Source organism: Neovison vison, chromosome 1 (assembly GCF_020171115.1).
Source record: "Neovison vison isolate M4711 chromosome 1, ASM_NN_V1, whole genome shotgun sequence".
In the NCBI taxonomy this organism is placed as follows: Eukaryota; Metazoa; Chordata; class Mammalia; order Carnivora; family Mustelidae; genus Neogale; species Neogale vison.
Genome location: NC_058091.1, coordinates 269133487 through 269148805, shown reverse-complemented (window position 1 = coordinate 269148805; position 15319 = coordinate 269133487).

Below are 15319 nucleotides of genomic sequence, written 5' to 3'. Positions count from 1 at the left end.
TATACATGTATGTTTTTAAAGATTTTATTTATTTAGTTGAGATGTAGAGAAAGAGAGAGAACAAGCACTTTCAGGGGCAGTGACAGAGGGAGAGGGAGAAGCAGACACCAAATTGAGCAGAGAGCCTGATGCGGGGCTCAATCCCAGGACCCCAGGATCATGACCTTAGCCATGAAGGCAGGTACTTAACTGACTGAACCACCTGGGTGCCCCAAAAATATATTTTTTAAACCACCCAGTCTATTGTATTTTGTTACGGAGTTTCTAGCAAACTGATACAGATACTACCATGCAAGCATTAATGTAAACATTAATCTCAGAACGCATGAGTGGTTAAATTACCATCATATAAAGTATAATTCAGTCCAAAAAATATTACCAGAAACAGAAATGAACAATGACCCATCTAGCCAGATGTAACAATCCTAATTTATATGCATGAAACAGCTACAAAAAAAAAAATCTAAAGCAAAAACTGACAGAACTAATGGAAGCAGAAAAATTCATAATTATAGTTGAAGACCTCAAGACTCCTCTCTCAACAACTCAAAGAATGACTGGACATAAAATCAGCCAGGATACAGAAGAATTCCACAACACTACAGCCAGCAGGAGCTAATCAACATTTATAAATACCCATCAATAACAGAATACACATTTTCTTCAAATTATCACAGAACATATACCAAGACAAACAATATCTTGGGTCATTAAACAAATTTTAACAAATGTTTAAAAATTGAAGTCATCTGGGGTATGTTCTCTATCCACAGTGAAATCAAACTAGAAATCAGCAACAGAAAGCTACCGGGAAAATCCCCAAACACTTGGGAACTAAACAACACACTTTTAAATAGTCCATGAATCAGAGGCGCCTGGGTGGCTCAGTGGGTTAAAGCCTCTGCCTTCAGCTCAGGTCCTAATCCCAGGGTCCTGGGATGGAACCCACATGGCCTCTCTGCTCAGCAGGGAGCCTGCTTCCCTTCCTCTCTCTCTGCCTGCCTCTCTGCCAACTTGTGATCTCTGTCAAATAAACAAATAAATAAAATCTTTAAAAAAAATAGTCCATGAATCAAAGAGGATCTCTTGAAGGAGTGAAAAATATGATGAGCTGAATAAAAATCATGCTGGAACTTGTGGGACACAGCTAAAGCAATATGAAGTGGAAAATTTATAGCACTAAGGCATACATTAGGAAAGAAGAAAAATCTCAGTCAGTAATCTGACCTCTTACACCAGGAACCTGCAAAAAGATGAGAAAAAGAAACCTAAGCCAAAAAAAAGAAAGAAATAAGAAAGGAGCAAAAATCCATGAAATTTAGAACAGAAAAACAATAATAGAAATCAATGAAATGAAGAGCTTATTCTTTGAAAGATCAGTAAAATTGGCAAACCTCTCACCAGTATAACCAAAAAAAAAAAAAAAAAAAAGTAAAAGGAAAGAAAAACAGAGAAGACAAACTACCAATACGACAAGTGAAAAAGGATACCACTGAAGGCCCTGCCAACATGAAAAAAATAATAATAAGGAAATACTAAGAGCAACTCTACCCAAATAAATTTGACAACTTATTTAAAATGGACCAATTCCTTGGGAAACACAAATTTCACAAGTCGCCCAATATAAAATAGATAATTTAAATAGCTCTCTAAGTATTAAACCAAACTGAATTAATAACTTACAACTTTCCACAAAAGAAATCTCAGGGCACCTGGGTGGTTCAGTCAGTTAAGTGTCTGACTCTTGGTTTCAGCTCAGGTCATGATCTCAGGGTCCTGGGATTGAGCCCCAAATCAGTCTCCACACTCAGTGGGGCATCAGCTTGGGATTCTCTCTTTCCTTCTCACTCTGACCCTTCCTCCATGTTCTCTCTCTCTCTCTCTCTCTCCTTCTCACACACATAGGTAAATCTTTTTTTTTTTAATTTTATTTATTTATTTGACAGAGAGAGAGATCACAAGTAGGCAGAGAGACAGGCAGGGATAGAGGGAGAAGCAGGCTCCCTGCCGAGCAGAGAACCCGATGTGGGGCTTGATACCAGAACCCTGAGATCATGACCCAAGCTGAAGGCAGAGGTTTAACCCACTGAGCCACCCAGGCGCCCCCAGGTAAATCTTTAAAAAGAGAGAGAAAGAGAGAGAGAGAGAGAGAGAGAGGAAATCTCCAGGCTGGCTGGCTTCATTGGAGAATTTCACCATTTAAAGAAGAATTAGTATCAATTCTACACAATATTCTCAAGAAAACGGAAGAGGAGAAAAGTCCCAATTCATTTCATGAAGCCAGTATTACCCTGACACCAAAACCAAACAAAGACATACAAAAAAAACTACGTACCAATATCCCTCAAGAATATAGATACACAAATCTTTCACAAAATATTAGAAAATAGAATTCAGCAACATATAAATGGAAGTACACACTATGACCAAATAGGCTTTATTTCAAGGGTACAGGACTGATTAAAAAAAAAAAAGCTAATATAATCCAGTGAAAAATCATATGATCACATCAATTGATGGTGTGGCCCATAATACTGTATTACATATTTAAAAGCTGCTGAAAGAAACTTGAAAATTTTGTAGCTATGTATGATGACAGATGTTAACTAGATTTATTCTTCTACAATACATGCATATATCAAACCATGACATTGTGTACCTGAAATTAATGTCATTATTAATATAATGTCAATTATACCTCAATACAAATGAGAGAACCCAGAAATAAACCCACACAATATGACCACTAATTTTTTTTAAAGATTTTATTTATCTATTATTTGAGAGAGAGGGAGAGAGAGAATGAGTGAGAGAAAGCATGAGAGGAGAGAGGTCAGTGGGAGAAGCAGACTCCCTGTCAAGCAGGGAGCCCGATGTGGGACTCCATCTGGGACTCCAGGATCATGACCTGAGCTGAAGGCAGATGCTTAACCAACTGAGCCACTCAGACACCCGACCAATAAATTTTTTGACAAAGGTACAAATGCAATTCAACAGAGAAAAGATATTCTTTTCAACAAATAGTTCTGGAACAGCTGAACATCCATAGGCAAACCACAACAACAACAACAACAAACAAACAAACAACAAACCAACCACCAAAAAACAAATAAACAAACAAACAAAAAAACCCACCTCAACCAAGCTTCAAACCTTATACAAAAATTAATCATTAAAATGGGTCATGAATTTAAATGTAAAACATAAAACTATTAGGTATTCAGGAAAAATTATAGGAGAAAAGTCTCCTGGATCTAGGGCTCAGCAAAGTGTTTTCAGGCTAGACACTAAAAGCATGCTTCACATAAGGAAGAATTCTTATGTGAAGAATTCTTCCTTATGTGAAGCACCCTTTTAGTTTGGCAGTTTTAAAATATCTGATGTGGAAGTGGGTCCAAGATCTATTGTTTTTTAAGATTTATTTATTTGACAGACAGAGATCACAAGTAGGCAGAGAGGCAGGCCGAGAGAGAGGGGAAAGCAGGCTCCCTGCTAAACAGAAAGCCCCACGTGGGGCTCAATCCCAGGATCCTGAGATCATGACCTGAGCTGAAGACAGAGGCTTTAACCCACTGAGCCACCCAAGGTGCCCTCTATTTTTAAGTAACCAAAGCAAGTTAGAGAACAATATGTATAATTTGATCCTGTTTTAAAAAACACACAACACAGAAGAAAATGTGTCTTATTTGGGTATTTATATTTGCATTTGTTTAGAGAAAGTTGTGGAAGGATACACAAGTAACTGTGAATAAGGGTTATCTCTTCATTGCAGAATGAGCAAGACCAACGAGAGTACTTTTTCCAGATGTAATTAGAGGAACTCTCTAGAGCAGCAGTATTCAACAGAACATTCAGTGATGATGGAATTGTTTTATACTGTACTTTCCAGTAGGGAAGCCACTAGCTACATGTGGTAATTGAGCAATTGAAAGGCAGCTAGTGTGACTAAAAAACCGATTTTTTTTTTTTTTTTAAAGCAGGCTCTATGCCCAACATGGGGCATGAACTCACACGCCCAAGATCAAGAGTCACATACTTTTCTGACTGAGCTGGCCAGGCCCCTCAAGAAACTGAATTTTTAATTTTAATTAATTTAAAATTTAAACAACCATATATGGCTAGCGGCTAACTTGTTGGACAGCACAACTTAGAATCAAAACCAATGGAATCAGATCCTGTTTCTAGAACTTTCTAAGTGTCAGTCTCTGAATTCAATTTCTTCACCCGTGGAAAGGGACTTTCTACTACTCAATTATGTGTAATCTGCTCAACACTACACTTCAAAAAACCTTGATAATATAATTATCACAACTGGGTCTGAAGCTAAAGAGATCTGACTGTAATAGAGATTTGGGGCTCTCCAGTAACTGGGGAATAGATGTCAAAAAAGAAGCAAGCAGTAGATTGAATCCAGGGGGACATTAACACTTAAGTACATAGAGAAAGAGGATCCAGCCACAATACTAAGAACAAATGCAGAACAACAGGGAAAAAATCAAGATAAATTGTATCGCTCCCTGACAGCAAAAGGCAGAGAAAGTTTTAAGAAGTATGGCTTAGTTAGTGGGGTCAAATGCTACAAAAAGGTCAAGTGTGATAAATATTAAGAAATAGCTATTGCACTTACATTGAACTTTTGCTTAATGGCTTCATTGGCGGAGTGGAGCCAGAAGCCAGATTGCATTAGTTTAAGGAGTAAATGGGAGGTAGGGAAATGGATATTTGGAACAGAAAAGTTTGGCTCAAAAGTAAAGGAAGGAGAAAGGAGAGTAGCCAAAGGTTGTTAAAGGGTCAAGGGAAAGTTGTTAGGGGTTTTTGTTTGTTATGCTCTCAGGCAGATGGGAAGGCTCTAATAGAAAGCAAAAGATTGGAGATGTAGATAAGAATGGAATGTACATATATTAATACGTCTTATAAAGTTCTCATAGTCGTGGTCCTTGTTCAAAGCCCAAACTAGATGTTTTTCCACTAAGATCAGGAAAAAAGAAAGGTATTGCCTCTCCTTTTCAACATCATACTGGCAGTCTAAACCAATGAAAAGACAAGAAAAAGAAATAAAAGGTATATAGATGAGGAAGAAAGAAATAAAACTCTTTTGTTCACATGTGACGTAACTGTCTACATAGGAAATCCCAAAGAATTTACCCTCCCCTGATCAAAATTCCTGGAATAAGCCATTATGTCAAAGTTACAGGATACAAGGTTGATATCCAAAGTCTATTGCTTTCCTATATATCAGCAATGATAAATTGGAACTTGAAATTAGAAACATAAAACCATCTATATTAGTACCAAAAAATAAAATACTTAGATATAAATCTAACAAAATTTGTGTAAGATATATATGACGAAAGCTACAAAATTGATGAAAGAAATCAAAGAATTAAATAAATGGACAAATATTCCATGTTTATGAATCAGAAGACTCAGTACTGTTAAGAGTTCAGTTCCTCCCAACTTGATCTAGAGACTCAATGAAATCCTATCAAAATCCCAGAAAATTATTTTGTGGATATTGACAAAATGATTCTAAAGTATATAGAGAGAGTCAAAAGACCCAGAACAGTCGACATAATACTGAAGAACAAAGTCTGAGGATTGACATAACCAATTTCAAACTTTATTATTAAGCTACAGCAGTCAAGACAGTGTTCTATTAACCAGAGGATAGAAAAATAAATACATGGACAAAACAGAGAGCCAAGAAAGAGAACCACACAGACATAGCCATTGCTCTTTGACAAAGGAGCAAAGGCAATTCAATGCAGAAAGGATTGTTTTTTTCAACAAAAGGTGCTGAAACAACTGGGTATCTGTGGGCAAAAAAATCTAGATGCAGACCTCACACCCTCAAAAAAAATTAACTCGAAATGGATCATTGTCTGAAATATACAGTGCCAAACTATAAAATTCCTGGAAAATAATACAGGAAAAGATCTGGATGACCTTAGATATGGCAATGAATTTTTAGATACAAGACCAAAGATATGATCCATGTAAGGAAAACAATGATAAGCTGGACTACATTAAAATTTAAAACTTCTGCTCTGTAAAAGACACTGTCAAGAGAAGGGGAAAACAAGCCACATATTGGGAGAAATTTTTTGCAAAAGACATATCTGATATGACCAAATGCAAAATGCAAAATATGCAAATAACTCTTAAAACTCAACAGTAAGAAAATCAACATCCTGATTAAAAGATGGTCAAAATATCTGAATAGACACCTGGTCAAAGAAGATACACAGATGGCAAATAAGCATATAAAAACATGTTCAACATCATATATTATTAGAGAACGCTAACTAAAACAAGGGTGTTACTACGTATCTGCTGGAAGGGCCAACGTTCAGCACCAGCCACTGGCAAGGCTGCGGAGCAGCAGGAACTCTCATTCACGGCTGATGGGACTGCAAAATGGCCCTCTGCAACATAGTTTAATAGTTTCCTACAAAACTAAACCTATTCTTACCATGCAATCCATCGAATATGTTCCTTAACCTGCAGGTGAATGTTCATAGCAGCTTTATGCATAGCTGCCCACACTTGGAAGCAACCAAGATGTCCTTCAATAGGTCCGTGAATAAACAAGCTGTGATACAGCAAAACAATGAACAACAAAAAGACGATAAAAGGAAATTAGCTATGAAGCCACAAAAAGAAATAGAGGGACCTTAAGTGAATACTGCTTAGTGAAAGATGAATCTGAAAAGACCACATACTATCCAATTCCAACCACATAACATACTGGAAAAGTTGAGGAAAAAAAGAAGTTAATGGTTGTTCCAGGTGTTGGGGGAGTGAGGGGTGAAGAGGTGGAACATAAGGGCTTCTTCGGGCAGCACAATTATTCTCTGTGATACTATGATGGTGATACACGTCCTTGCACTTTTTCCCAAACCCACAGTATGCACAAAGCGAAGCATGAGCCCTCATGTAAACTGCGGACTTCGGTCGATAAAGGTGGGACAGTGTTGGTTCACCAGTTGTACCCAATGCCCCACACAGGGGAGAGGTGTTGATGGTGGAGGAGAATGTATATTTAGGAGAGAGGAGGGTACTTGCACGGGAATTCTCTTGTACTTTCCACTCACTTTTGCTGTGAGCCTAAAACTGCTCTTAAAAATTTTTTTTAAAAGAGTCTATTGAGAAATGTGTGAATCGGCCATCATCCAAGGTCCAGGAAGTTCCAGATAGAACAAATCCCATCTCAGCAATCCACAGTACAAAACAAAGAAGGTTACCTTAGAGCATTTCCTCACAGGCCAAAGGGGATTTCTTCTTTGCTTATTTCTACAACTTGTGGAAGAAAACATTTAGTCCTTAGGAGGCCCAGGGGCTGGCAGCTAGACAGCCATGGGCCAACTTCCTGAGAAGCTTTCCAAACACATGGTAGTGTCCAGACTTCTCGTTCCCAGGGCTGCCAATATAATGCTGTTGCCATGGAAGCCAGGTAGGGCTGGTCTGCTGTTAACCCAGCGGCATGCCTTTTCTGACTTGCTACTCGCCTGCCCCAGCCCGTTGTTGATGTTTTTTTGATGTTTTCTTGTTTCAGTTTGTACTCTGTTGTGTTTTCCAGAGCGCTGGTCACACAGAGCAGGCAAACATGCTGTCACTTCCCCTCCCCCTCTCTCTAGGTCGGTGGTTCATAGCCTCAGCTGTACATTGAAATCACCTGGGGAGACTGAAGAACTATAACATTGGACCCCTCCTCCTGAAATTCTGATTCAGTTGGTCTGGGCACAGGTGGGTTGACCAAGGTTCCCAGGTGATTATAATTTATAGCCAATGTTGCAAATTACTGGTCTCAGGGAATCCTTGAGATTCACACAGATTCCAACCTTCCAACCAGTCATAATGAAGAGTTGTTTCTGTCTCATAAAGGAGTTAAAGACACTCTTCCCTTCCCCATACCAGCATACACAGGAAGGTCCTAGGAGATGTTCTTTCAGACAATTTATTCACTCCTGTTCATAGATAAGTATTAAGCACCTACATGTGAATGCTAAGTGCTGAGAAACCAGATACTTCCCTCAAAGAACTCAGTATAAAAAACATTATCAACCAAACACCTTCAATACAAAGGACTGAGTTAGAGGGTCCCTATTTAGGGTTGTAGTTTGTACAGATGCCATTTGACAGGTCTCTGCCTTGACTCAGAGCTGTGTCAGCCAGAAGGAGGAGGGAGCCTGTTTCTAACTCACTCAAAGATGCCACACATGCTAGGGAAGGTGCTGACCTCATCCAGAATAAGGGGTTGAGCTAGGCCTCAGCACCGTGGTTGGCATAGGGGAAGCACTCTGCTATATTCCCCAAGGGAACAGGAAAGGCTGAACAGAAGTATTCATAAAATGGCTTTACTACTGTCCAGGAGAATGAGGTCCAGGCAGGCTGAAGAGGTAACCCTTGAGCTGAGCCTCGAGGAATAACATAGTCAGTGGAGAGGAAGGATACCAGCATTCCTGGGAGGTGAGTTGACCTACAGAGTAGAGAGGGTATCTGAGGCATTTATATCCTGTTATGTTTGTTATTAAACGAAATGAGACTGCGACAAAGTGAAAGTTATTTAAAGCTTTATTTTATGATGAGTATTAGAAGTCAGACTGATTGATCAGGGGAACAAGACTGAAACAAGGTGAAAGTTATGCAAAGCTCTATTCTATGCTAAGCATTAAAAGTCAGACTGACCAGCCAGGGCCGTCTCTGAAGAGAGTGACCACCCCCAGCTTACAGGATCAAGAATTGACTGACTGACCGGTTAGGGCCGCCTCTGAAGAGAGCAACCCCTCCCCATCTTACAGACTACCTTTTATAGAGCAAAACTCTGGCCACACATAGGTGACCAATGAAATTGTAGTCATGTTAGGTCACACCACAGGTGGCCAATTGAATTACAATTTACCTTATAGTAGCTATTTGAACCAACCTATTACTCTGGTCAGAATTGGTGCTCAAGGTTGGCGCCCAAATGGCAGGGTTTATATTCTTTGGTGGTTAGGGGAAAAGTGTGTGTGTTTCTTACTGATTGGATGTCGCCACCTGGCCCAACTCGTCCTTGTATTCTGGGCTCTGTTATTAGGAGCTGGCTGGCCATATTTTACTGGTTGCCCAGACTTGCTTCTAAGTAAGTTTCTCACGGGGCGGGGTGGGGGGCAGGGTCAGTTTAAATTTTACTGCACAGACAAAATGGCTTTTTTTTTCCAATTTATTTATTTTCAGAAAAACATTATTCATTATTTTTTCACCACACCCAGTGCTCCATGCAAGCCGTGCCCTCTATAATACCCACCACCTGGTACCCCAACCTCCCACCCCCCCACCACTTCAAACCCCTCAGATTGTTTTTCAGAGTCCATAGTCTCTCATGGTTCACCTCCCCTTCCAATTTACCCAAATTCCCTTCTCCTCTCTAATGCCCCTTGTCCTCCATGCTATTTGTTATGCTCCACAAATAAGTGAAACCATATGATAATTGGCTCTCTCTGCTTGACTTATTTCACTCAGCATAATCTCTTCCAGTCCCGTCCATGTTGCTACAAAAGTTGGGTATTCATCCTTTCTGATGGAGGCATAATACTCCATAGTGTATATGGACCACATCTTCCTTATCCATTCATCCGTTGAAAGGCATCTTGGTTCTTTCCACAGTTTGGCAACCGTGGCCATTGCTGCTATAAACATTGGGGTACAGATGGCCCTTCTTTTCACGACATCTGTGTCTTTGGGGTAAATACCCAGGAGCGCAATTGCAGGGTCATAGGGAAGCTCTACTTTTAATTTCTTGAGGAATCTCCACAGTGTTCTCCAAAGAGGCTGCACCAACTTGCATTCCCACCAACAGTGTAAGAGGGTTCCCCTTTCTCCACATCCTCTCCAACACATGTTGTTTCCTGTTCTGTTAATTTTGGCCATTCTAACTGGTGTGAGGTGATATCTCAATGTGGTTTTAATTTGAATCTCCCTGAGGGCTAATGATGATGAACATTTTTTCATGTGTCTGATAGCCCTTTGTATGTCTTGATTGGAGAAGTGTCTGTTCATATCTTATGCCCATTTTTTGATGTGTTTGCCTGTTTCGTGTGTGTTGAGTTTCAGGAGTTCATTATAGATCCTGGATATCAACCTTTTGTCTGTACTGTCATTTGCAAATATCTTCTCCCATTCCGTGGGTTGCCTCTTTGTTTTGTTGACTGTTTCCTTTGCTGTGCAGAAGCTTTTGATTTTGATGAAGTCCCAAAAGTTTATTTTCGCTTTTGTTTCCTTTGCCTTTGGGGACATATCTTGAAAGAAGTTGCTGTGGCTGATATCAAAGAGATTACTGCCTATGTTCTCCTGTAGGATTCTGATGGATTCCTGTCTCACGTTGAGGTCTTTTATCCATTTTGAGTTTATCTTTGTGTACAGTGTAAGAGAATGATCGAGTTTCATTCTTCTACATAGAGCTGTCCAGTTTTCCCAGCACCGTTTATTGAAGAGACTGTCTTTTTTCCACTGTATATTTTTTCCTGTTTTGTCGAAGATTAATTGACCATAGAGTTGAGGGTCCATATCTGGGCTCTCTACTCTGTTCCACTGGTCTATGTGTCTGTTTTTATGCCAGTACCATACTGTCTTGGTGATCACAGCTTTGTAATAAAGCTTGAAATCAGGTAACGTGATGCTGCCAGCTTTATTTTTGTTTTTCAACATTTCCTTAGCAATTCGGGGTCTCTTCTGATTCCATACAAATTTTAGGATTATTTGCTCCAGCTCTTTGAAGAATGCCGGTGGAATTTTGATCGGAATGGCATTAAAAGTATAGATTGCTCTAGGCAGTATAGACATTTTAACAATGTTTATTCTTCTGATCCAAGAGCATGGAATGGTCTTCCATCTATTTGTGTCTTCTTCAATTTCTTTCATGAGTGTTCTGTAGTTCCTCAAGTACAGATCCTTTACCTCTTTGGTTAGGTTTATTCCCAGGTATCTTATCGTTCTTGGTGCTATAGTAAATGGAATCGATTCTCTAATTTCCCTTTCTGTATTTTCATTGTTAGTGTATAAGAAAGCCACTGATTTCTGCACATTGACTTTGTATCCTGCCACGTTGCTGAATTGCTGTATGAGTTCTAGTAGTTTGGGGGTGGAGTCTTTTGGGTTTTCCATATAAAGAATCATGTCATCTGCGAAGAGAGAGAGTTTGACTTCTTCATTACCAATTTGGGTACCTTTTATTTCTCTCTGTTGTCTGATTGCTGTTGCTAGGACTTCTAATACTATGTTGAACAAGAGTGGTGAAAGTGGGCATTCTTGTCTTGTTCCTGATCTCAATGGGAAGGCTGCAAGTTTTTTCCCATTGAGGATGATATTTGCTGTGGGTCTTTCATAGATAGATTTGATGAGGTTCAGGAATGTTCCCTCTATCCCTATACTTTGAAGCGTTTTAATCAGGAACGGATGCTGGATTTTGTCAAATCCAGCATTCTTAAACAACCTCTACACCTAGCATGGAGCCCATCACAGATCTCAGTCTCACAACCCCGAGATCATGACTTGAGACGAAATCAGAAGTCAGACACTCAACTGACTGAGCCACACCGGGCCCAACTCATCCTTGTATTCTGGGCTCTGTTATTAGGAGGTGGCTGGCCATATTTTACTGGTTGCCCAGACTTGCTTCTAAGTAAGTTTCTCACGGTGGGGGGGGGGGGCAGGGTCAGTTTAAATTTTACTGCACAAACAAAATGGCTTTTAACCAAGATGGAGTTTCTCTGGCTAAATAGGTCCTTACACATCTCACTGGAGCACAGCAGAAAGGGGCTGCACGAGGCAGACAAGGAAGCTGTGGCGGCTTATGACAAAGTGCAACTTTTACCCACTGGGGAACAGTGGGAGCCTTTCAGCTAACATGCTACACAACCCGATCTCGGTGTTTCAGATTATGCTGAGGGCCCTGTGGGGGGAGGACTGGAGGGAGTGGGGAAAGACACTAATGGCAGTCGAAGACTCTTAAGTCAGAGCTGGAAGGGCCCTCGAGAGGCCCACGGGAACTGTATACAGTTAGCTCTCTGGTAGTGCTAACGATGAGACTCTCCCACAGCCCTAGGTACACCGAGCTCCCACGCCACATCAAAGCTACTTGTCATCATCTGTCATTGCCTTTGCAGGGGTAGAGGAGCGCCCTTCTGTTGTACTTGCTCAGATAACCTGATGTCATCAAGAGCTGAAGAAACCAAGTTTTGGGAGGACGTGTGTGTCTAAAGCAGCCCACAGTCAACTGACAAAAGACCTTGATCAGAGGAAGAGCAAATGGCAAATTGTTCTTTCTTTCCTTCTAGAGAGCACTATGAACCTGGAAGAAACATTTCTGCACAAACGAGACCATGATATGCAGTGTCCCGGTATGCCTCCCCTACATTTCTTACTGTTTTCCTATATGTGGGGGACACTGAGGGATTTGTTTAGCCCCAAAACTGACATCAACTCCCTGATATGAGGAAGTTGAGAGGCAACATGGGGGGGGGTAGGAAAAGAATAAATGAAACAAGATGGGATCAGGAGGGAGACAAACTATGAGACTTTTAATGTCTCAAAACAAACTGAGGGTTGCCTGGGGGAGGGGAATAAGAAGGGGGTGGGTGGGTTATGGACATTGGAGAAAGTGTGTAAACCTGGCGATTCAGACCTGTACCCCTGGAGCTAATAATATATTATATGTTAATAAAAAAATAAAAAATTTTTTAAAACCTGGCATCAAAATACCTATCCACTCCAGATAAAAAAGTTACGGCATTCATTTCCTGAGAGTCACTTCTGAAATAAGTAGAAATGAGGGGCAATTACATGCTCTTATTCCAACATACTCTTTCATGAAATCTGAGTATTTTGGTTGAAATGTAAAATAATTTGCAGTAGCTTGTCTTCTGAATTTAAACAAACAAAAAAGTAAATACTTACGTGTACCTGAATGGCTCGACTCGAGCTCAGGTCATGATCTCAGGGTCCTGCAATTGAGCCCCACATCAGGCTCCGTGCTCAGTGGGGAGTCTACTTGAGGTTCTCTATCTCCCTCTCTCTCTCTGCCCTCCCCATCCTCTCTCAAATAAATATTTTAAAAACAAATAAATAAGTATATATACATTCATGCATACATACATACATACTTGGGTCCCACCTATCTTATGAATCTCAATCTCTAGGAGTAGGGTCCAGGAGTCTGTATTTTAACAATCTCCCAGCTTATCTAACCTTCTGCCTGCCTGACCTCATGCATCTACATGACCTTTGCTATCCTCATGTTGCCCTTAGGCTATGACACTCAAGTTGTTTTAGATTAATTGACTATAAAATTGCAGTCATCCTGAACAATATCCATTCCATCACGGTTTTTTTAATGCATTGTTTTCCAAAAGTGCACATCAAAACCTAACTATTTTAGAGAATCTATTGGGGGCCAGCTAAAGGCACCCTTGCACCACCCTACCCCGCCCCCCAAAAGCAGCAAGTTCGGGAAGAGCGGGTCCAGCTGTTGCCGGGTCCCGGCTGATAGGAGGCAAACTAGCACCCTATCCCTGTTCTTCCAGGATCTTCCAGGATGCCTCTTGCTAGGCCCCTGGGGCCCTCACACAGCCCTTGGGAAGCCCCTCACCACCAGGATGCACCGCCCTTCCCCTCTCCTTCCCCTTCTTGTTATCCCAACCAAACTAACTCATGAGGTTTGATCTGAGAACAGTGTCACTGAAATACAGTGAGGCATATTATAATTTGGTGATGGAGGGCAGGTTTAATCCCAAATACACACAAGTGCTTTATTTGCCAAGAGTGGGACTCTTCTGACAGATGTGTTCATGGAGTCCCTTCCCCCCAGCATCTTGCCAGTTCCTGTTCCCACTTCTTCAGCGCCATTTCTTGCCAGTCCTCTGGGCGGTGGAGGGGTGGGGGGTGGGTGATTGCTGCAGCCATACTGGTTTTCAGTCCTCAGAACACACTTTCTCGTAATACACGAGATTCTTCCTCTGACATAGGACCTTTGCATTGGTGGGCTTCCTGAAGAGGCTGCTGCCTACACATTCATTTGGCTTCAACTTAAATGTCACTTCGTACTCAGAGGCGGATCCCCCTACCAACCCAGATAAAGTGACACCAGTCCCCACAACACCCACATCCTCCAGATATCTCTCTCACAGCAGCTTTCAACCAGAGGTGGTATTACCTCTCAGGAGACATTTATAGTTGTCGCTACTGGAGGGGCCCAACTGTCTCCTCCAGTGGTTAGAGGACAGGGGTACTGCCAAGTATCCTACAATGCACAGCACAGTCTGTGTAATAAAGTTATCTGGCCCCAAATGCCACAGTTAAGAAGCCCAGTTACCACTACATTCTTTTTCCCCTCCATATTAATTAGTGCCACGATTGATGGTTTGGGGGTTTCTTCCCTATGAATTGGGAGCTCCTCAGGAACTGGAGTTAAATCTTGCCCCACAGGCCCTGGGAGTCCATAGCGAGTTGAAGATGCCAGGCTCCAACTAACAGATGAAACTGAGAAATCAACAAGTCAATTTTCAAAATGACAACAAAAATATCTTTTATTAATGTGTACCCACAAACGAAACTAGTCACAAAGAGTCCCTCATACTATCATGTACTCATAAAATTATCTTAGTGATTAGCAATTAGTGAAAAGATTGGTTCTGCTACTCCTTAAAGACGTGCAGAATTTCTCAAGTTTAAATATCTTACTTACACCAGTGTCCTAAAGTCCCAAGATAGACTGTGGAAAATGGAACCTCAATTGTCTTGAAGGATTAAAAACAAAACTCAATAGATTCTACAAGATAGATATACCCACAGGAGGGAATTAAGTATTAACTAAATACCTCCCCTTCCTCCCTTCTCACCTGTTCATCCTCTACAATACACATTTTTCTACAGCATAAAATTAGCCAAATTACCAAGTATCAACTTTTCCAAAAAAGATACATTACTCCTGCTCCCCCCAAAAAAGTACCATATAGAAAAAAACATATGAATGCAATACCACTGAAATTATTTACTGAGCACTAAGGCTAAATCTATTATTGCAAACTCGACCAAAAAAAAAAAGAAAAGGCAAAAATAAAACCCCAAAAGCTCTTTGCATTTCTGTAGTGTTTTCCACTTTCTAAAGACTAGAAGTAACATGTCATTGGAATTACTGCTACACATCAATACAATTATGGGAATAATTATGCAAGATAAGATTAGAAAATGCCAGCAACAGGATTCACCCTAATGTCTTCCAGTGTTTCTGTTAAGAGTTAAGACTAGAACTCAGGTCCTAGTCCTAATTCTGTGTACCACC